The sequence below is a fragment of the Podarcis vaucheri genome (assembly GCF_965113315.1).
Source record: "Podarcis vaucheri genome assembly, chromosome: 3".
Classification (NCBI taxonomy): domain Eukaryota; kingdom Metazoa; phylum Chordata; class Lepidosauria; order Squamata; family Lacertidae; genus Podarcis; species Podarcis vaucheri.
Genome location: NC_138761.1, coordinates 49,739,210 through 49,763,387, shown reverse-complemented (window position 1 = coordinate 49,763,387; position 24,178 = coordinate 49,739,210). Strand labels below are relative to the sequence as shown.

Genomic DNA, 24,178 nt, shown 5'->3' with positions numbered 1-24,178 from the left:
GTGCCCCCAGCTCCCAGCCCCTCAAGACGGTCCAGAAGGATGCTATGGTCGATGGTATCGAACGCCGCTGAGAGATCCAGCAGAACTAGGAAACAGCTCTCACCTTTGTCCCTAGCCCGCCGGAGATCATCAACCAGTGCGACCAAGGCAGTTTCAGTCCCATGATGAGGCCTGAATCCCGACTGGAAGGGATCCAAATGGTCCGCTTCTTCCAGGCGTGCCTGGAGTTGTTCGGCAACCGCTCGCTCAATCACCTTGCCCAGGAATGGAAGATTTGAGACTGGGCGATAGTTGGCCATCGTGGTCGCATCTAAAGATGGTTTTTTAAGAAGCGGTTTAATAACCGCCTCTTTCAGCGGGTCTGGGAAGGCTCCCTCACGGAGGGAAGCGTTCACCACCCCACGAAGCCCATCGCCCAGCCCTTCCCGGCTTGCTTTTATTAGCCAGGATGGGCAAGGATCCAGGAGACAGGTGGTTGGTTTCACTCGTCCAAGCAGCCTGTCCACATCCTCGGAGGTAACAGATTGGAATTGATCCCACTCAACTTGACCAGACAGAACTCTTGCACTCTCCCGCCCCGGCCCTGCTCCCACGGTGGAGCCTACTTCTTCCCGAATCTGAGCGATTTTATCTGCAAAAAACTTTGCAAAATCATTGCAGGAGAACATGTGGCCCGTACTGGGCCCCGATGTTGCAGGTGGTTTCACTAAATTGTGAACCACCTGAAAAAGTCTCCTGCTGCTGTTTTCTGCAGATGCAATAGAGGCGGTGAAGAAATTCTTCTTCGCCGTCGCTATCGCCACTTGGTAGGCTCGACGTTGAGCTCTAACCTGTGTCCGGTCAGATTCGGAATGAGTTATCCGCCACCGGCGCTCTAGCCGTCTCAACGATTGTTTCATTGCCCTCAGATCCGTGGAAAACCACGGGGCTGTCCGGGCTCCATGCAATCGGAGAGGGCGCTTCGGAGCCAAACAGTCAATAGCCCTGGTTAACTCCACATTCCAAAATAGTTGATGCAACCATTTCTGTTATGTACTGAGTTGAATAGGATCCAAACTGAAGCAGTCTGATTGGTTCTAGAACAATAGGATCCAAATTGCAGCAGTCTGATTAGTCCTAGAACAATAGGATTCAGAATGCAGCAGTCTGATTGGTCCTAGAACAATGCAGCAGTATGATTGGTTGGCAGGAACCACCCAATCCTGCTCCAGATAGAAGTGAATCCACAACCTGATTGGCTTACAGTAGAATTCCGGAATTAGCCAATCATGTGCAGCCCATTGTGTAAATAATGTATATAAAGCAGATACTGTGAGGGGACATTCATTCATTCCTCCTCACCACTATGAGCTGAATAAAGAGCATGAAATCACTTTGCGACTCTGAGTATATTTCACTGGCGACGAAGGTGGGATCCCGCTGAGCTGACTGCCACACACAGCACCGCAGCACCGCCACCTGCCGCACCGCTGCCACGCAGTGTGTATCCAGGCTTCAGCTCCGGGACACAAGGAACTCAGAATGGCAACTGACAGCAGCTTCTCGCCATTCAACCCAGCATCTGGAGACTGGGAAGCGTACGCCTCCCCTTTCACCTTCCTCCTAGAAGCCAAAGGGGTCACCGACGAAGAAGACGCCAAGAAGAGGGCGATATTCTTCAGCGTCTGCGGAGAGGAGACGTTTGAAATCGCCCGGGCTCTCCTTGCGCCTGAAGACGTCGCTACTGTTCCATACAAAACAATAATGGAACAGCTGAAGGGGCACTTTTCGCCGCAGCCCTCAGTGGTGGCTCGTCGAAATGCCTTCTACGCAAAGCGACAAGCCCCTGGGGAAACCATAACGGGATTTGTGACCTCTCTCCGCCAAGCCGCCCAGTTCTGCAACTTCTCAGAGCTGGAGAACATGCTTCGTGACCGCCTCGTCGGTGGCCTGAAGGATGAGAAGCTGCAACGACGCCTCTACGCTAAGAAGGACCTAACGTTCCAGGTTGCTCTGGAGGAGGCCCTGGCAACGGAAGCTGCCGAGAGGTCAACGCAAGAGGCACGGCTGAGCCTGCCATCCCAACCGAGGGTCCACCACGAAGACCTCACCGACGACTCAGGATCCGACAGGGAGGAGGTGCACCGAGTACAGCAGCGCACTCAAGCAGCGCACAGACCACAGCTGCCTCGACGAGAAGGAGGAAACTGCGCAAGCTGCGGGGAGAGTCACGAGAGGAGGACCTGCCGTTTCCGCAATGCAGAGTGCAGGCAGTGCAGAAAATCGGGACACATCGCCCGGGTGTGTCGGGCTCGGCCCACCCGACACCAGGTATCAGATGACCAACCCAAGAGCCCCAGGTCCCGGGGCCCAACGCACCAAGGCAACTCGACGGAGCTCACGGACTGCCAGGTATACCAGTTGCCCCACCCCAACGTAGAGAAAATTTATGTAGAGGTACAGATAGAGGGGGCCCCATGCCGCATGGAGCTTGACACGGGTTCAACTCTATCCATAATCTCGGCAAAGACCTTAAGGAAACTGTGTCCTACTGGGGGTCCCAAACTCAGGCCGGCCCCATTCACCCTCCGGGACTTCCAGAAACGTAAGGTCCCCACAATGGGGGTGGGGACCTTCAGGGTGCAATACCGAGGGCGGACGCGGCAACTGGACTTGCTTGTGGTCAAGGGCCCCTACATTAGCTTACTGGGATTGGCATGGTTTGGACCACTGGTGCTAGCTGTCACCGGGGTGAACCACACTAGCTTACAAGTGGACGTGGACGCCATATGCAAGGAATTTCCAGGGGTTTTCGACGGGAAATTGGGCCAGTATACGGGGCCCCCCATTGCGCTACAGCTTGACCCCGCAGTACGACCAGTCAGGCTCAAGGCCCGCCGGGTCCCGTTTGCCTTGAAACCCCGTATAGACGAGGAATTGGACCGACTCGTGGAGCAAGGAGTGCTGGAGCCGGTGCCTAATGCCCCCTGGGAAACTCCAATTGTCACACCCGTCAAGCCTAATGGTTCGGTCCGCATCTGCGCAGACTACAAATGTACCATAAACAAGGTCCTCACGGCCCATGCATACCCAGTGCCAGTGGTCAGCCATGTCCTTGCCACCCTTGCTGGGTCGAAAATTTTTGGCAAGCTGGACTTGGCCCAAGCATATCAACAGCTGCCAGTAGATGAGGCCACAGCAGAGGCACAGACGATTGTGACGCACAGAGGAGCGTTCAGGGTAAAGCGGCTGCAATTCGGGGTCAGAGTGGCACCAGGCATATTCCAGAATCTAATGGACTCTCTCCTTAAAGGGATTCCTGGTGTCACCCCCTTCTTCGATGATGTGTTGATTGCCGGGCCCACACCAGAGGAGTTTGAGGACCGCCTCCGCACCGTTCTGCACCGTTTCCAGACGGCGGGTCTCAAGGTGAAGCGGGAAAAATGTCTACTAGGAGTGCCTCAGGTGGACTTTCTGGGATTTATGGTGGACGCAGAAGGGGTCCACCCGACTGGGGACAAGGTACGGGCCATTTGTGATGCCCCAGCGCCCAAGAGCAAGACTGAACTTCAGGCCTTCTTGGGACTATTGAACTTTTACCATTCCTTCCTTCCCCACAAGGCGGCGGTAGCGGAGCCCCTACACAGACTCCTGGACAAGCGGGCCCCTTGGGTGTGGGGCCAGCGCCAGGAGGCCGCATTCCAGGCAGTAACGGACTTGCTTGTCTCAAACTCTGTCTTGGCACACTTCGATGAGAGGCTGCCGGTGGTGCTAGCATGCAACGCCTCACCCTATAGCATTGGCGCTGTCCTGGGGCACCAACTCCCGGATGGAAGAGAGGTACCGGTGGCGTACTTTTCCCAGACACTCAACGCAACCAAGCGGAACTACTCGCAAATTGACAAGGAGGGTCTGGCAATCGTGAAGGGAGTAAAAAAATTCCATGATTTCTTGTACGGGCGGCCCTTCACCGTGGTGACCGACCACAAGCCGTTGCTTGGCTTGTTTGCCCCCGAAAAGCAGACCCCCCAAGTGCTGTCTCCTCGCGTCCTCAGGTGGTCAATTTTCCTTGCCAGCTACCAGTATGCACTGATTCACCGACCTGGGAAGGCGATGGGCCATGCGGACGCCCTCAGCAGGCTACCACTACCGGAAACAGGCCCTGACCCAGCACCTGCACAAGAGGTTATGAGCCTGGAGCTGCTTCCCGACCACCCCATTCAGGCACAAGAAGTTGCACACAATTCCAAGAAAGATAGGGTCATCTCCCGGGTCTTGGACTGGGTGTGGAGGGGATGGCCCAGCAGCAGCCCCGGGCCAGAATTCGCCAGCTACACAACCCGCAAACATGAACTATCGGCCCACAAGGGGTGCCTGTTATGGGGAAGCAGAGTCGTTGTTCCCCAGCCCCTCCGCAAAAGGGTCCTCACAGCCCTACACGAGACACATCCAGGGGTAGTAAGAATGAAGGCCCTTGCCAGGAGTTATGTGTGGTGGCCGGGGATCGATGGAGAGATAGAGGCCTGGGTCAAACACTGCCAGGCCTGCCAAGAATCCCGCCCAGATCCCCCAAGGGCCCCAGTCCAGTCCTGGGAGTCCGCCCGAGCACCATGGTCACGCCTGCATGTGGATTTCGCTGGCCCCTTTCAGGGGAAAACATTCTTCATAGTGGTGGACTCCTACACCAAATGGCTGGAAGTCTCACTGGTACCGTCCACTTCCACGTCCGCAGCCATCCGGGTACTACGCAGGCTGTTTGCAACCCACGGGCTCCCTGACACTCTCGTCTCAGACAACGGGACTGCATTTACGTCAGGAGAATTCCAAACCTTCACAGCACAGAACGCCATCCGCCACATCCGTTCGGCGCCGTTCCACCCTGCCACCAATGGCCAAGCAGAACGCATGGTGCGGACCACCAAGGACACCCTTCGCCGCATGACGCAAGGGGACTGGGAGTACCGCCTTGCCACATTCCTTCTAGCACAGCACAGCACCCCCAGCTCAACGACTGGCCGGAGCCCCGCTGAACTACTAATGGGTCGGCGCCTTGCAATCAGATTGGACCGCCTTCACCCCGATAGAGCTCAGGATGAGGTAGTGGTGGGGGAAGGCAGGAACCCCCGGACCTTCGAGGCCCAGGACCCAGTGTACGCAAAGAATTTTGGGGCAGGCCCAGCATGGGTACCCGCCACAGTCACCAGGGTCACTGGCCCAGTGTCGTACGAGGTGCTAACGGATGGGGGGCAATGCTGGCGCCGCCACTGCGACCAGATACGGCGACGATTCCCGGGAGAAACCCAGGAGGAGGACAGGTCAGAGGAGTCCCAAGGGAACAGCGGGGCAGTGAGGCCCATAGAGCAGGAGGGGCCAGCAGGAGAGGCAGAATCAGTAAATACAGAGAGGACCCGTGAGGCCGAAAGGACACCTGAACCACGACTGAGCGAGCCGGTTGCACCAGACCAAACAACCCCATCACAGCCAGCATCCTTGGAACATGAGCCAGAACCTGGAGCCCGGACCAGGGAACACCCCAGGCCGCAACGCACACGTAGGCCGCCAGCATACCTTGAGGACTATGAATGCGACCTCCCGGGCAGGACTGGAACTTAGAGGGGAGGGGTGTTATGTACTGAGTTGAATAGGATCCAAACTGAAGCAGTCTGATTGGTCCTAGAACAATAGGATCCAAATTGCAGCAGTCTGATTAGTCCTAGAACAATAGGATTCAGAATGCAGCAGTCTGATTGGTCCTAGAACAATGCAGCAGTATGATTGGTTGGCAGGAACCACCCAATCCTGCTCCAGATAGAAGTGAATCCACAACCTGATTGGCTTACAGTAGAATTCCGGAATTAGCCAATCATGTGCAGCCCATTGTGTAAATAATGTATATAAAGCAGATACTGTGAGGGGACATCCATTCATTCCTCCTCACCACTATGAGCTGAATAAAGAGCATGAAATCACTTTGCGACTCTGAGTATATTTCAATTTCTTAAATAAACAGGAGCATTGAGAAGAAGACTTGAGTGGATCCATACAGCATTTGACACACTCACTTATTTACTATTTATTGTCTATATTTGTAAACTGCTGTTGAACCACAAAAGTGGCTTTCAAAACCAGATTTATAGTAAAAGAAAACCAGAACAACCATCAGACACATGGTAAATCATCAAGTGACTCTATCCAGTTTGGAAACCTAGAGTGTTTATAGCTCTTCTGCTCAGGCCAGTATTAGAAACTTTCACAGATGCACGTTGTGGTGTCTTGTATGAAAAACAACAAAGTATAATAATGGTGGTGGTGATAGCTAGTGTGATTATTTATCTGCACTACATATTTTCAAGTGTTCGATGCATTTTGACTAGATTATTTGAAGAAGCTTTTAGCAATCCTGTATGGTAGGTCAGTGTTGTTCCTTTCATTTTGCAGACTATTTTCAAAAGAATGGTGAGTTCATGAATAAGTTGAGATTTGGGCTCCCTGTTGCATCTTAACCCACCAGAATAAGAGATGCAAAATAAGGTAGGTAATATGCACTAGTCTAAAACAAGCCATTGCCTAACCTAAACCACAGCATCATACATGAAACAGATATTTAAATGTGAAAACCATGAATACTTGAAATGAAGAAGGGGGATATAGATGTGTCTCTGTTGCCTTAAAAAGATATACAGTGCAACAAACGTGAGGACCCCCTCGCGCCAAAGAGAACACAGCACATCTAAATGTTGAATCTTTATTTCTTTTAATTTCCTCAAAGAAGGACCAGTAGGGTTTGAAATGCACTGGAATAATAAATATCTCTTTTGTCTGCCCCATTGCTTTTTGCTCCTAATTTCCAGTTTAAAAAAAGATATACCAGGAAAGGCCAGCCAATGAGCTTGACATCTGCTCTGAGAGGCTGCTGTGAAAGAGTTTTAAGAGTCATGATGGGGGACCATCTAGGAAATCTCACTATGATTAAAGGTAAGGGCCAGCAGCACACATTAAGGCATGGGAAGGTCATGTCGTGCTTAACCGGCCCGCTGGAATTCTTTGAAGATACTCCTGCCCTGACAGATAAGGGGAGTTTAGTGGATTTAGAATATTTTGATTACCCAGAAGCATCAGACAGGATTCCAGGCTGGAGATTAATGACTATGGTAAAAAAAAAAGAAAAAAGGGGGGAGGAAGGAGGGGGAGAAACTGAGTAAGAGGTAGTACAGTCCGCAGTGTGAAAGAAACAAGAATGGAAGGCTAGATGGAAAAATTGGTTCAGACAGAGAGGGACAGAATGCAATTGTATAAAACACAGAGGCAGTTTTTGCAACTGTTGCACTGTTGTTAAACAAAATGTTCATTTGGTGAAAAAGGAAGGTCTTTTGAGTTCAGAGATATTTCCATTTTTTATTTTTTATTTGTTATTTATTCCTTGGAGCTGTTTTTAATCATTCCCAACTAAATGCAAAAAATACAGTCAAACCTCAGTTCATGAACGGCTCCGTTTTGGAACGTTTCAGCTTCTGAATGCCGAAAACCCAGAAGTAAATGCTCCGGTTTTTTAACGTTTTTTGGAAGCCAGACGTCTGACACGGCTTCCACTTGGGTGCAGGAATCTCTTGCAACCAGTGGGAAGCCACGCCTTGGTTGTCTAACGTTTCAGAACGGATTGCGTTCGACAGCCAAGGTTTGACTGTATATACAACAACAAAAATAATTATCGATTTGAGTCGTATGACTCAAATTAGGGCTACTAGACCCAATATTTTTAAGCAGTGTGGTCTAAAGTCGCTTCTGGGGCCCCTCTGGGATTAGGGGCCCTCAAGCTGAAGCTTCATTCGTTTCATAGTAGATCTGCCCCTGTAGGAAACTTAACAGAGCCATGCCTTCAGCAAATGCCCTCACCTCCCTAGGGAAGTGCCCCTGTTCCCATCCTTACTAACTTCCAGGAGGAACTTGAAAATAGTCTTGTTTACTCAGACATTTGGTGGCTGAAGAATGCTGTTCCTGGCAACCCAGAGATCATTGGATGGAATGACGTTTTAACTGTAACAGCTTTTAGAATGTTTTTAATTGTAATTGTTTTTTAGAATGCAGTGGTTTAACCATCTTAGAATGTTTTTGATTTGGAATTGTGTATCCGTTTGCTGCCCTGAGCCCCTTCAGGAGAAAGAGAAGGATATAAATTCAGCAAAAAAATAGAAAATGAGGTTATTGTTGTTATCGCTGTTCTTATTTTTATTAGATATTATTATTGTTATTATTAGTTAGTTAGTTAGTTGCTTTTCTTACAAAGTAACCCAAAGGGACTCACTTTAAAACAGGTATGTCAATCATGTCAGTGGCTGCTTAGCTAATAATCTACTTGTACTTGTGTTTGGCTTTTAGCTGAAGTGTGCCCAGCTGTCCGACTTTACAAAGGAGATCTCTCTGTTTGGAGGGCTATCAGAGGGACCACCTCTGTTTGTTGGCTTTAAAGATAAAGGTAAAGGGACCCCTGACCATTAGGTCCAGTCGCGGACGACTCTGGGGTTGTAGCGCTCATCTCGCTCTATTGGCCGAGGGAGCCGGCATACAGCTTCCGGGTCATGTGGCCAGCATGACTAAGCCGCTTCTGGTGAACCAGAGCAGCACACGGAAACGCTGTTTAGCTTCCCACCAGAGCAGTACCTATTTATCTACTTGCACTTTGGCGTGCTTTCAAACTGCTAAGGTTGGCAGGAGCTGGGACTGAACAACGGGAGTTCATCCCATCGCAGGGATTCGAACCGCCGAACTTCTGATCGGCAAGCCCTAGGCTCTGTGGTTTAACCCACAGTGCCACCCATGTCCCAAGTCGGCTTTAAAGATAGACCCCCCCTAAAAAGGGCAACCAAGGGTCTTGACCCATCAACACAAAGCACCTACAAAGCAGACACAGAGGTGATTTAGCCACAGTTTCCCCCAGTATGGTGAGATGTACTGTAAATTGTAGTAATTGCTTCTAAATTTGCATCAACACATACACATTTTCACTTGTAAATTTTGTGCCAATTCACATCCTCTTTTGCCCTCCTTTATTGGTGATGCCTTTCCTCAATGCATAAGTGCCTCCCTATTTATTTGTAAATGAATGTAAAATGGCTTCCATGGGGAAAAGAAAGCCTCTCAAGAGAGAATAAAAATCTTTCCTGAGCAATCTCATCCTCTTTGCAGCCTTGCCTTCCTGAGCTCAAATATTTTTAATATAGGCTGGTGCTCTCTTTTCCTGACACATGTCTTGCTTGTCAAATCTGTCGATTTAAAACTTCTGGTGCACTTGAATATCCAAGACCCAAAAGTTACTCATCTTGTCGCCTTGACGGATCTCTGTATCTCTCCTTCCTCTCTTGCTCCAACTACCTTAATTGCCAGACAGGAGGCCCATTACTCTGTAATTCACTGTTTGAGGCGAATGAAAAGGCTAATTTTCTCCCACAGGCCTTCATTATCTCTCCTAGACCTACAGGAAAAACTCTGCAAAGCATAATTATCATTCATTTCCAGATGATTTTGCCTGAATGCACTCTCCTTTCTTAACAATATAGTCTCTTTCTCCTGACTCTGGCTTATCAGAAGTAATAACAGAGAAATAAGAGAGGACATGGATTGCTCTGAAATGCATTATGTGTGTCAACCAACTATCAAAGGCACAAAGCAACAAGGTACATATAGAAGGAAGGAGCTGGGATTTAAGAGGCCACAGAGTTGGTGAGGTTTTATTCTCCTGTTCCCTACACAGTGGGAAGTTCAGAGCAGCCCTTGCAGGATCAGTTTCTCTCAGAGAAAAGAGTCCGGGAGACCTATGGGATGTTCTTACCCATATTCATGAGAATCTTAAATCTGCTTTGACAAAAAAAAATGGAGTTCTCTTCACTGTAAACCAACCCTCCATCTTCTTCTGTTTAAAGCACGGAATATCTTCTTTTTTTCAAATTAGGGTAACTGCTTCACTAAGCCCCAGGCACAAGTTATAGCCAATTCGAACACAAAGGTCATGCACAGTGCAGGAATAATGCTTTGTTGCCGGCCACTAACTTGCTCAGGTGGTTAAAAATAATAATAATCCCAGGGCAACACTATTAGGTTTGGTTTTCTATAGACGAGAGCGCTCTGAGACTTAGGACATTAAAAAAATATATTTATTTGCTTTATTTACAAGCTTATATACAAACAGAGCACAAGCAGATGCAATGTGGCGCTCCTGTGAGGGAGAAGACTTGCAGCATGAGAACATAAGGACAGAGGAAGGCAGACATACAAAGGAGAGCTGGGGGCAGGAATCACATCCAGCTACCAATGCACCCCTTTGGTTTCAGAAAGTACATGGGTGGACAAGTCTAAACAGCCAGGGACACAAAATTTCATGGCCCTCTAACAGGTATGTGGCTCATTTACCAGAAGTAACGTATTTAGCATTAACTCTGGAAGTGTATACTTGATTCTGACCAAACTAGGAGGGTGAGACTTCACACGCTCCTCAAGATCTCATGCAATTTCTGTGAGATCTTGCCTGAAATTGGCGCCACTGGCACATAGCTATCAACCTTCCCCCTTTTTTGCGGGAAATTCCCTTATTCCAGCGCCGTTTCCCGCTGCTAACCCGGATTGTTAGATATCCCGTAGACTGTCCCCAGGACAGGTGAGGCTGCTGATCCCTTATTTTCACATCTGAAAGTTGACAGCTATGCACTGGCAGAGGTAGCAGGGCAGGCGGGGTGCCAGCAGACTGACCCTTCTTCCTAAGACCACCTAGTGAATTTATGGCTGAAATAACTCATGTGCCAAGCCACGATAGTGCATCAACTCATCCAAATCACCACAAAACCGCTGCAAGAGAGAGTTTGGCCTTATGGCAGAGGTCATCACCAACATGGTGCCCATAGGTGTAATGGCACCCTTGAGATTTTCCCCTGGTGCCCAGGAAGCCTCTGAACCTCCCTGCCACACACTCAGTGGGCATGAGGTGATTCCATGTTTCTCCCTTGAAATGTACATAGAGCTGAAAGAAGAAGCTTGAAGGAGAATTGGAAGATTGGAAAATGTTTACTGAATATATGGGGGGGATTGTGTACACTTGAAAATGCTGGCAGCATTAAGATAAATTCAACAGTGTAAATAAGTTTTGATGGATGCACTAATGGAATACTGAATGGTTTAGTTTATGTAAAATATGCATGGATTTATGGTATGCAGAATGAACCATGGAAAGATATTTTAAGAATGTTTAAATGAGGTATTCAAAATTGTAAAACAGAAAATTTAATAAAATTGTTCTTTCCCAATTCCTCTTTCAATTCCAGGTGCTTTTCAAGGCTCACAATAATTCTGTTGAATCTTAATTTTACCCAGATCTTTTGAAAAAGCAAAGTCTCGCTCTTCCTGTCTCTCAGTGAGGTGGAGAGGCTAATCTGGGGAAGAGGGATGAGAAGTAACCGCAGGGGGTGGCACCAAGACTACCCTCTCAACAATTAAAATGCTCCCGTGGGCATAAACGGTTTGCCCATCCCTGCCTTACAGCATTGTGCTTGAAAGCACATCACCGTGATAAACCCATAAACCACAGATGAATCAGAACGCACAGTCCTTGAGACAATGTGTTCTGGATCCAACTGAAGTGAGTTGCGAAACCTCCCATTGACATCAGTGGATCTGGGATTGATCTGGCTGCAGCTCGTGTTAGGGAGGATGACACAATGAGCCCCACAGATTTCCCAGAATAATCTCACATCTGACTCTTGTAAAGCACTCTTCACAATCACAGCCGAGCCAAACGCACATAGCTGCAGCGTGATGCAGACATCCATTTATTTATTAACGTCCTTTTATTTTTGCTCGTTTTGCAAAAGCAAGAGCCGAATGTCGCTGCTCACATCTAGCAAATTCAGAGGCTCCTTCCGAAGCAGCAGCTGTGTTTATTAGTACAAGGCACGGCATAAAAGTGACACAGAGCCCAACCATTTCCTAATTGCTTTGTTGGGCTCTTCCCCTCCCCTCCTGTTAGCAGATCTTCTCTGCTCTGTTCCATTCAGTCACTTTGGTGTACTAAGTAAAACCAACATGAAGACTGTCAACATCAAGTGTCTCTTGTTTTTATGTGCCAAGAAGCCCAAAAAAACAACTGCACGAAATGGAAGGTAAATTCACAATGTAAAGCATGCAGCAAGAAATGTATCACTTTTTAAAATGGGTTTTTCAATTGCCATAAGATGTGCCCAACCAAGGAGAAGATACACATCTGCCTTGTTCAAATTCAGATCATCCAGCCCACTACTATCTTCTCTGATAAGCGGAAGAGGCCTTTCCCAGGGCTACTAACCGAGCACCAAAATAATCATTGTACACGGACAAATATACAGTGGTACCTTGGTTCTCAAACGTAATCCGTTCTGGAAGACCGTCGGCTTCTGAAATGTTCGAAAACCAAGGCACAGCTTCTCATTGGTTGCAAGAGTTTCTTGCACTCAGCAGAAGCTGCATCGCACATTCAAGTTTGGAAAAACGTTCAAAAACAGAAGCATTTACTTCTGGGTTTTCAGCATTCGAGAACCGAAAAGTTCGACAACGGAGGTGTTTGGGAACCGAGGTACCACTGTACTCTTAGGTATTCAGATAATAATAATAATAAGAATAATAATAATAATAAGAAGAAGAAGAATAAATAATTTTTATTTATATCCCGCCCTCCCCAGCCGAATCAGGGCTCAGGGTAGCTAACAACACTAAAATAGTGCAACATTCTAAAAACATTATAAAAATTAATTAAAATCAAAATTGATGGCAACCATACTAAAGTTCTGTAAAGATTGCCAAAGGAGGGAGTCAGGCTGTGCCCTAACCAAAGGCCTGGTGGAACAGCTCTGTCTTGCAGGCCCTGCAGAAAGATGTCAAGTCCTGCAGGGCCCTTGTCTCTTGTGACAGAGCGTTCCACCAGGTTGGAGCCGCAGCTGAAAAAGCCCTGGCTCTAGTTGAGGTCAGCCTAACCTCTCTGTGGCCTGGGACCTTCAAGATGTTTTTATTTGAAGACCGTAGGTTTCTCTGTGGGACATACCAGGAGAGGCGGTCCCGTAGGTACGAGGGTCCTAGGCCGTATAGGGCTTTGAAGGTTAAAACCAGCACCTTAAACCTGATCCTGTACTCCACCGGGAGCCAGTGCAGCTGGTATAGCACCGGATGAATGTGATCTTGCAGCGAAGACCCCGTAAGGAGTCTCGCTGTGGCATTCTGCACCCGCTGGAGTTTCTGGGTCAGTCTCAAGGGCAGCCCCACGTAGAGCGAGTTACAATAATCCAGTCTGGAGGTGACCGTCGCGTGGATCACAGTGGCTAGGTCAGGGCGAGAGAGGTAAGGAGCCAACTGCTTAGCTTGGTGGAGATGAAAAAATGACGCCTTTGTTATAGCTGCACTCTGCGCCTCCATAGAGAGGGAGGTATCGAAGATTACACCCAAACTCTTAACGGACGGCGCTGGCACTAATTGCACCCCCGCAAGAGATGGGAGTTGCCCCCTCAATCCCATATCGTCCATAAGCCTTATGAAGCAGTAAAGTTTGTTAAGCCTTCACTGTGCTACGGGTCTCTGGATTGTTTTTGCTGCAGCAGATTAACATGGCTATGCTTCTGTAAACCATCCATGTAACTACTATGTGTTTCCAGGTGAGAATATGTTTTAAGGTCCAGATGGCAAGAAAACCACAATCCCTTTGTGCTTTTGCACAAGATCTGTTTTTAGAACCCAGGTCATCATAGGGGTGGGGGGAGTTTTCCCCATTAGGAAGGAGAAGAACAATCAAAATGTTGGCTTTCCCCAAGACAAGAACACTCTCAGAGGTCTAATGGCTCTGAGTTAATGGCACATTATGCAAACAGGCACCTTCTTACTTCCTTTTCGCTCAGACAGAGCCAGATGCATGCCAAATGTTCATTCATACTAGAACATGGACCATTTGTGTACATAAACAGTTGTGTACCTGATTGCTTGAAACAAAAAATACCCTCCTTCAGTCTAATATGTCAGGTACCTATTTATCTACTTGCACTTTGATGTGCTTTCGAACTGCTAAGTTGGCAGGAGCAGGGACCGAGCAAAGGGAGCTCACCCCGTCACGGGGATTCAAACCACCAACCTTCTGACTGGCAAGCCCTAGGCTCTGTGGTTTAACCTACAGCGCCAGCCATGTTCCATATGTCAGGGGAGGAACGTATAATTCTAATCCATGGTGCAGTGGAGGGGGAACACAAAGGATCGCAGCTCTGCAGCCTCGATGATGTCATCTGCAGAAGCACCACTGATGGACCTTTCTGACTCTGGCAAGTGAATGAGGTGTTAATGAGGCTTCCAAGTTTGCTTGTGGCAGATTGCAGCAGCATGAGGAAGACAGAGAATGAAGAAAATAGTCAGAGACAGGCCTTCACCTTTCCTTTGAATGGGGTTGTGACTGCACGCTAGAACTTTAAATGGTAACATTTCTTTGCAATATCGTATGCATTTCTCATCAAAAGTGAAAGGTTGCATTTCAGCAGGCTGGAGACCTCTTGTTGCAGCTCAGTGTGTTTTACAAGCTGGGCCTATGCAGTCAGAAGTCAGTGGGTTGTAATAAATTGGGTATTATACAGATTCAGTCGTTATGACTCAAGGAATGAGTTGAGTAGCTCGGCAGCTGTATCTTTTTTATATATATAATTTTTATTAAATTTCATTATATTTTAGAAAATTCACTTAAACAACCTTAAGATATCAAAGACCTCTTCTCTTTCCATGGTTCATTTTGCACAACATAAAACCCTGCATATTTTATATAAACTAAACCATTTACTGTTACATCCATCAAAACTTATTTACACTGTTGAATTTATCTTAATGAATTTATCTTTCAGATATACACAATTTTCCTCCATGTATTCAATAAACATTTTCCAACCGTCTTTAAACGTATGTTCTTCTGGTTCTCTTATTCTATAAGTTAGACCTGCAAGCTGTGCATATTCCATCAGTTTATGTTGCTATTCTTCTTTAGTTTTCCATTTTTGGTCTTACAAAACATAAGCTGCAGTTGTGACATACATAAATAATCTTTTTTGACACCTGGGTGCTTGGCAGCTGTATCCAGTCCTATTTAGGATCCATTCTGCTCACCCCCAAAAAGGGGAGGGGCTAGAAAAGGTGCCCCAAACATAGTCTGCCAAAGAAGTGCATATACACAACATTTACCCTTTTACCTTTTTACAGCTGCCTGCATTTTTGGACTCTACTTGAGGGTATGTCTATGAACTCTTATTGGGATTGCGGCTATGGGGACTGTCATGAATTATCTACTCCTGCACTTCAAAATTAAAAACTACATTGCTGATTGCAGCACCCTATCCTGTGCGGCTCTGGCTCGCCAGAGCAGCGATGTCACGCTGGCCACGTGACCCGGAAGTGTCCCCGGACAGCGCTGGCCCCCGGCCAATAGATGTGAGATGGGCGCACAAACCCCACAGTCTGTCAAGACTGGCCCGTTCGGGCAGGGGTACCTTTACCTTTACCTTTACCTATCCTACAGCATCTTGGACTAACTGGGTTAGATTCATCAGCATCAGTAGCTTTGGTATTAAGCTCCTTTTAAAGTACCAAGAAAGGGACGCGGGTGGCACTGTGGGTTAAACCACAGAGCCTAGGACTTGCCGATCAGAAGGTTGGCGGTTCGAATCCCTGCGAAGGGGTGAGCTCCCGTTGCTCGGTCCCAGCTCCTGCCAACCTAGCAGTTCAAAAGCACGTCAAAGTGCAAGTAGATAAATAGGTACCACTCTCTCGGGAAGGTAAACGGTGTTTCTGTGCACTGCTCTGGTTCGCCAGAAGTGGCTTAGTCATGCTGGCAACATGACCTGGAAGCTGTACGCCGGCTCCCTCGGCCAATAAAGCGAGATGAGTGCCGCAACCCCAGAGTCGGCCATGACTGGACCTAATGGTCCAGTCCCTTTATCTTTACCTAAAGTACCAAGAAATTGCATTGGATGATTTGAATCTGTTCGGTGTTGCATGGGCAGATACTCTGGGCACTGCAATTGGTGAGGTTGAGAGCAAGATGTGCCTGAAGGTATATATTCATTCAAAAAAGCGGCCCTTGCTTCCTGGAGGCATGGGCTATGACATCAAAGGCAGGATCACAGAGAGCGAGAGACAGGTTTCAGACTAAGAAGCCCTGTATCATGCTAGTGGTGAATTAGCAAATATAAATCAGAGATTATTATTGAAAGCTCTTTTACATAGCCCAGGAGACAGTTTGTCAGAAAACTTCTACCACCAGGTTGTGGATGACAAGGCTTATACATATATAAAAAGATGCAAGTGACAGTCTTTGAATTTTTTTGCGCTTTTAACTTTTTTTATTCATCAACAGCACAACAACACAGCTTCATCTAAATTCAAAGACAGACAAAGAAAACAAAAGCAAACTGAAAACTCAAGAGAATAAGAATGCACAACTCAGGTGAGATTGTAGCCAATTGCAACTTTAAAACTATTGCAGATGTATTGTGGAAAAAGTGCATTGGACTGTAAAAAATTTGCATAGGAAGGCACTGTTCGCTACAGATAGTAGCTGGAATTGTAATGCCTCATTGTGGCTTACGATGTGGGCGTGTCTAGTAGTAAGTCATTTTTGGTATGATGTTTCCGGCATCAGTTGTGTATTGTCAAAATCCTTGATATTGGCAAATGTTCATGCACTTATAAATTGCATTCATTCATGTAGTATGGGGATTAATGCTAGGATAACAAAGGTGGATTTTGTGAGTCCTTATGGCTACTAAGAGACTGAAAGGATACATACCTATTGTCTGTTACGCAGTGGTCTGAGGACATCACTTCCCTGCCACATTTGAACGTACAGTGGTACCTCTGGTTACAGACACTTCAGGTTACAGACTCTGCTAACCCAGAAATAGTACCTCAGGTTAAGTACTTTGCTTCAGGATGAGAATAGAAATCGTGCGGCGGCAGCAGCGGGAGGCCCCATTAGCTAAAGTGGTACCTCAGGTTAGGAACAGTTTCAGGTTAAGAACAGACCTCCGGAACAAATTAAGTTCTTAACCAGAAGTACCACTGTATTTTGTATAGTCACCAAGAACACAAGACTAAGCCAACACAAAGAGGTACTGAAAAAACTGCTTTAAAGCAGCCAAAAACGGCAGTCCAAGGTTTATGCTTACATCTCACTGTAACATCAACTGAATAAAATCTGTTGATGGCGTCATCCGTGAGTGGAGAAAGTGCATTGGAATAGGATAGAGTTTGCTATAACTATTCCCATGGGGTATTGTTTCCTGGGCTAAGTCAACATGAAATGATCAAATGGAGACTTAATAAAATATTGTGCTCATACTTCTACATAGTTCAATATCAAACTTTTTTCTATCCAGGAAGTCCCACACTGTATCACTATCAAGGCAATGATATGCAGGTGGCTCTTTAATAGACCAGAACACAGCACATGCTCAGATGTCTTTCTCTGGACTCTTGACATCCCTGGTGTGAAAGATAAATGCAGTCTCCATGAGACAATAAAAATGGCTTTTCTGAAATGCATTTACTTCTAGCTTGGAACTCAAAAGGCCTGGACCTTTGAGGCTTGAATTCAAATCCCAGTTTGGACCAGAGGATGAGATGCTCTAAAAGTGGTTTACTCCCTCACCCCTCTTAATAGCCCCCCCTTTAAAGTTTGCATTACAATAAGAATGATGAAAAAGCCTTGCAGAAATCCAACCATTGCTTTCCTTTGTGCATCACCTGCACACTTCAAGAGACAGGGTCAGAGATGCCTTCATTTCTTGGGTGCATTATTGAGTGGAAACAAATCCTGCAGAAAAACACCCTGCAGAAAAGGTGAATTCTCTTCTAGGTCAGGGATAGCCAACGTGGTACCACCCTCCAGATGTTGCTGGACTCCCAACTCCATCAGCCTTTGTCCACATGGCCAGTCATCAGGGTTCATGGATGGTGTCGTTCAGCAACATCTGGAGGGCACCATCTTGGCTATCTCTGTTCTAGCCACTGTAAGAATGCTGTCCACATTTATTTGTGCCAATGCACTTTGCCTGTTCCTTGTATACAATGTCTTTCTCTACATAACTTACGGTATTTCTCCAAGCATCTCAGAGAACGAAGGAAACCCCCAGCTCTGGAGTCCAGTAGCAGGAAGGAGTCTCCCAGGATCTCCCTGTTGGTCCAGCTGGGGGCGTCGACTACCAGTGGCGTAGCGTGGGTTGTCAGCACCCGGGGCAAGGCAAGTAATTTGCGCCCCCTAACCCATGGATTTGCGCCCCCTAACCCTAACCCCCAGATGTTGCGCCCAGTGCGGCCGGGCCCCCCTGCACCCCCACGCTACGCCACTGCCAGGGTGCCATTGCTTGGCCAGGAACCAGGTGCCTCACCAGAGGTGTTCATGGCTTCCATGCTGCAGATTTTCAAACAGGTTCTAAAAGCCCATTTTCTACCTTGTTTTTCATAAAGGCTTTTTCTACAAAGCTCGGTAACTCTGCTTGGTTATTTTATTAGTCTACGTCACTGATTTAATTAGCCGTTTCAATAATGATTAATGCTGCAAACTTTGTTAACTTTGATTACTTTGAATCATTGCACTGTATTGTGCTTTTATGATACTATGAGTAGCTTTAAGTGGGCTATGCTCCAAGAGACGGCATGTAAGAGCCAGTGTGGTGTAGTGGTTAAGAGCGGTAGTCACGTAATCTGGGTAACCGGGTTCGCGTCTCCGCTCCTCCACATGCAGCTGCTGGGTGACCTTGGGCCAGTCACACTTCTGTGAAGTCTCTCAGCCCCACTCACCTCACAGAGTGTTTGTTGTGGGGGAGGAAGGGAAAGGAGATTGTTAGCCGCTTTGAGACTCCTGAAGGGGAGTGAAAGGCGGGATATCAAATCCAAACTCTTCTTCTTCTTCTTCTTCTTATAAATAAATACATAAAATCTTATTCATCTCTTGTGATTTTTTTTAACCTGTGTAGCTACAATATCAGGAATGAAGCATGTTATGCACATAAGATAATTAAAGTTAACAGCCCCCATCATGAGATACTTCATTTAACATTCACAGTAATTACGCTAGTCATAAAAAATGTCATTAGGCATTAATGCGGATGTCATCCGCCCTTCCACAGGAACCCCACCATAGTTCAGTAATAATTAATGCTCCATTAACACCTTAAATGTTTCATTATTTATTCATTTAACATTAACATTAATGAGGCTGTGTTAAGCAAACATGTTCCAGCAATTATCACGCACAACACCCTGCTTGAGGACTGGCTGGACAGGAAAAAGGAAGTGATGTAAACCGATGTCTCCCGACTGGTGCTTTAAGCCTCACCAGGAAGTTGCTGTAGGTGAACCCCTCACAAGCGCACAATAAACTGGGGAAAGTCCTGTGGCATATTTAAAGCTAGCTGATTTGTGTGTTGAAACAAAATTTAAAAATTCCTTCCAATAGCACCTTAGAGACCAACTAAGTTAGTTCTTGGTATGAGCTTTCGTGTGCATGCACACTTCTTCAGATACGGCAGACCAACACAGCTACCTACCTGTAACTGATTTGTGTGTGTTTTTCTTCTTCTTTTTATTTTTTAAACACAAGAGCACAGAAAGTCACCAGAGAGATGCTTCCACAATAATTTACAGTACAATTCTACATAGGTATTTGCATGGTTGGACGCATATCAGATGCACCTAAAATGATGACTGCCTGTATTTATTTATTTATTTAATATATAATTTAGGAGGAGCATATTTCTTTTTTTAGGTACAGGTAAGGAGTGAAGGTGATAGATTGATAGAGTAAGAATCAGCAGAAATGGAAACATCTGTAAATTTCATTTTTCTGCGTTTCTCATTTTTCTAATCTGAAATTCATTCTCCTAATTTCTGCAGCAATGTGTACAGTAATTTAAAAAAAATCCTCATAGAAATTCTTCAGCATTTTAGTCTATATTTCCTTAATAAATACATTTTGTAAGCGGTTTTGACTAATCTACACATTTTCTCCTAATAAAATGAATTCTTGCATGTATGTTTTCATTAATACATTCATTTTCATGCCAATTTTCCCTTCACGTTTTAAGGAAAACTGCATCACAAAATGCAGTGGCTCCCCATTTGTGGAATGCACTCCTCAGGGAGGTTCACCTGGCACCTTCATTAAGGTGCTGGATGGTTATCTGTCATGGATGCTTTAGCTGAGATTTCTGCATTGCAGGGGGTTGGACTAGATGAACTTTGGGGTCCCTTCCAACTCTACAACTTTATGATTCTATGGCAGAGTGAATTCTAGTATCTGCTGCCTGAGCCAGCTTCCTTACTTTGAGTAACAGTGGCATCCATGCTGACAGCCACACATAGCTCTGTAGAAAATGTGAGATTTTAGAATGTTATTTCAGACTCTGCTGCCAACACACCCTCTTTTCAAATATTTGGTTGCTATCGCCCTAAAATACAAGCCTGTGGAATCAGACCGTGTTGATCTTGCTGATGCAAAGCAAACATGTTTCACAGCTCCACATCTAAAAGCATTTGTGTAATTAGAATCTCTTGTCTGAGCTGACACAATCAGCCATTTCAAGATTTCAATCACCCTGAGGCTCGGAGCCAGGATGAAGCTGCATGACCAAATGAACCCCACTTCTGTATGACCCCCGCCTACGCAAAGGGAGAAACTGAAGCGAACGGAACAAACGGCAAATGGAAAGATCAGGCGTTTGCTAGATGTGGAATGGCATTCAATGGGCCCCTCCATATGGCCTGTTGGCTGAGCACTCGTCCTCATTTACTTGCACAAAGCTTACAAGGCGGTTAGGTTATATCCCATATTTATTGAGCATTTGTTCTTCCTTCTGGGCATAGAATCATAAAATTGGAAGGGACCATGAGGGTCATCTAGACCAACCCTCTGCAATGCCCAACATGAAACTCAAATCCATGCCCCTGAAATTAAGAGTCTCGTGCTCAGGGGTCAGCAACCTTTTTCAGCTGTGGGCCGGTCCACCATCCTTCAGACCATGTGGTGGGCCGGACTATATATTTTTTTTGGGGGGGATGAACGAATTCCTATGCCCCACAAATAACCCAGAGATGCATTTTAAATAAAAGCACACATTCTACTCATGTAAAAACACCAGGCAGCAGTGGCGTAGCGTGGGTTGTCAGCACCCGGGGCAAGGCAAGTAATTTGCACCCCCTCTGCCCTAGGGGCAGAGAGCTGCGAGTGCGAGCGCGCCCCCCCCCCAGATGTTGCGCCCGGTGCGGCCGGGCCCCCCTGCACCCCCCACGCTACGCCACTGCCAGGCAGGCCCCACAAATAACCCAGAGATGCATTTTAAATAAAAGTACACATTCTACTCATGTGAAAACACGCTGATTCCTGGACTGTCCGCCGCTGGATTGAGAAGGTGATTGGGCCGCATCCGGCCCCCAGGCCTTAGGTTGCCTACCCCTGCTCATGCTCTACTGACTGAGTTATTGACATGACAATGACTATTCTTCCTGCATTCATCCTGATCTGCTTGTGGGGTATTTATACATCTTCTCGTTAGTCATACATGCAAGTTCTTTTTAAAAGCGGATTTGTTTTACTTGAGTGACAGAGCCCTTTAACCCACTGCACAAGCCTAAAGTTCCATTAGGTATGATTGTAATTTACAGTGCACTCCTAAAGAGGTCTTCTCGGAAGTAAGTGCTATTTAAGGTAAGGGGTGGGTCGGGATCACAACTTTACTTAGGAGTAACACAGTAAGCATACATAGGATTTCGCTGTCAGTAGCAGCTTCTTCTTTTCTTCAGGAGGGAGAGAGAGATTTATATTGGCAATATTGCCACTTGTGAAGTAAAGAGATGGTTAAATAGTGACATAAGAAAGTGCTTTGTTATAGTATCAAAGCTTCTCAAGGGAGGTGACAGCTGAACTACAATTAAACTACCTTCTATTCACATGCCCTCCAGCTGGCAGTGAGAAAATATAAGAAAACCTAGGGAGAGATTTTTAGTGATGCTTTTGCATCATCAATTACATAAAAGGTCAAGAACACATCTTTTTCCTTTTTTTAAGGACTGAACCCACAAAAATGCACTCATTGTTAGCTTTGAGGGTGCATATTTCTTGCCAATATAAAAATCTGTACGTTTTGCAATATTTATGGGTCAAAATAGTTTGCTATATAGGAAACACTTTCCCTCTGACTAAAGTATTAAGCTAACATATTTTCACTCACACTTGTTTTGGTAATGTAGTTTGCGTCTAAATATAAAACCAGCAGTTTGTTGCATTATTTATCTGTGAAAACAATTTTCTAGGTAGGAAATGCTTAGCTTTCCGCTACAAACAGCTGCCCATTGCAATAGATTTCACATTTCAAATAAACTAAGCCTGCTGAGATAATGTTCTCTTAGCCACACCTGCTAAGGCTTGGAAAGAATAAATAATCCACAAGTTTTTCATGCATATTAATGATCTGGTCCGCTTTCACAACATGTTTTAAAAATAATTTAGTTGCATATAATACTTAAATAGCTTATTCATGAAAGAACTGCTTTGTTATTTGGGGAGAGTGTGTTAAATACTGAAAGTAAAGAGAATTTGAATTATCTCAGTGTAAAACTAAGTGCATATTCTAAAGTCACAAACACACCATATTTAAAGCCCTGTCATACCCCTTTAACAGTCGTGGCTCCCCTCTCCCAAATTCAGGGACTGCAGTTTGTGAAAGGTGCTGACCCCCCAGACCTACAATTCCCAGTGCCTTTAACAAACTATAGTTACAGGACAATCCATGACAATTAAAACGGTATAAAATTGCTTTATGGTGTGCATATGACCTAAGAAACAAAGGGCTGATACAGAAAATGGCAACCCCATGTAAAGTTCTGTCTTCCGTCCATAACGTATGACATCATATCCTGATGTCATGATGCTGAGTGTTTCTCAATGTATGCTTCTAGCAACCAGCAACAGAAGAGGAGCAATATGCAGTGTATTGATGTTAAGGCACATGCTCAGTTGTATTAAATCAGGGGTTATAAGAGAAGCAAGAGTCCTTTGAAGTGCTAATGCTTGAGTTCCTATATCATAGGTTTAGCCTGTATATATGTGTAAATAAACCATATATCATAAAGACACCACAGTCTCCACTGTTCCTCATTCCAAGGAAACCGAACTCTGGGTAAGCGCCCCTGGAATCTCAGAGACTGGGGTGGCACACAATTGTTTGTTGTGTGTGTGTGTGTGTGTGTGTGTGTGTGTGAGAGAGAGAGAGAGAGAGAGAGAGAGAGAGAGAGAATCACATTTATCCAAAACATGGATTATAAGGATGTAGTTCAAACCAAACTTTTAAACATATAAACACACCAGCAAGATAAAGTCTGAAAGAGATGGAAATTAAGATGATTCACTTCCTGTAAGGCACTTTGGTCACAAAAGACCACGCCAGCTTTCTCCCCTTATCTAAATGAAGTGCTGTTATTGCTGGGAACATCCTTTCTCGTTTTTGTCATGCTCAAGAACATATTTCATAAATAGCTCTTTAATCCGAAGTGGTGATTAGTTTTTTACTTGCCAGACAAGGGCATTAAAAAAAATATGTTCTAAGGCACAGAAAAGGGAAAGTGGGATTGCTCACGTTTCACATTAAATTTGATTTCCAGTCTGCGTGTGTGCATACAGGCACACTCACGTAAAGCAAATTGCTTTTTCTGCAACTGCAGAGGAGCCCCAAAGCCAATAGAAGAAGAAGAAGAAGAGTTTGGATTTGATATCCCGCCTTTCACTCCTTTTAAGGAGTCTCAAAGCGGCTAACATTCTCCTTTAATGCAAATCTGTGGTGATGAAGATGGAAGAGATAGTCTGCCTTTTACAGTTAACCCTCCCTAGGTTCTCTGAGAATATACTCAGGTGGAGCAGGTGAGGGAGGCTTGTTCTGCAATGGCTTTTCAAAGCCATCTTGCTTTTATCCTTCCCTTGGAATCGACATCAAGTGGAAATCCAGCACAAACAGAAAAAAGGGCTCGGCAAACCATCCCCACACAAGTTTATTCAATTAGGTATTAAATGCTTGGAGCAATGTTTCATTTTGCCAACAGCTGCATACAATCATTTGTGGTTTTGAGGCCAGAATAATTGGCATGTTATGAGCTCCCCCCGCTCCGCTTTTGGCGT

At 45.9% G+C, this 24,178-nt stretch overlaps 1 protein-coding gene and 1 long non-coding RNA gene across 3 annotated transcripts in view; both read left to right on the top strand.

Annotated features, from left to right (window-relative positions):
- SPRTN (SprT-like N-terminal domain) overlaps nucleotides 1–24,178 on the top strand; it is a 227,694-nt gene that overhangs the window by 90,966 nt on the left and 112,550 nt on the right. The gene's annotated exons all lie outside the window — the stretch shown is intronic.
- LOC309528000 lies at nucleotides 6,975–18,213 on the top strand. 2 transcript variants are annotated; one of them, XR_014217452.1, is made up of 4 exons: nucleotides 6,975–7,130; nucleotides 8,356–8,452; nucleotides 16,367–16,456; nucleotides 18,116–18,213. It is a non-coding gene; the product is annotated as an uncharacterized lncRNA (long non-coding RNA). The 2 variants fall into 2 exon arrangements; XR_014217453.1 differs by lacking the exons at nucleotides 16,367–16,456; nucleotides 18,116–18,213 and adding an exon at nucleotides 15,214–15,300.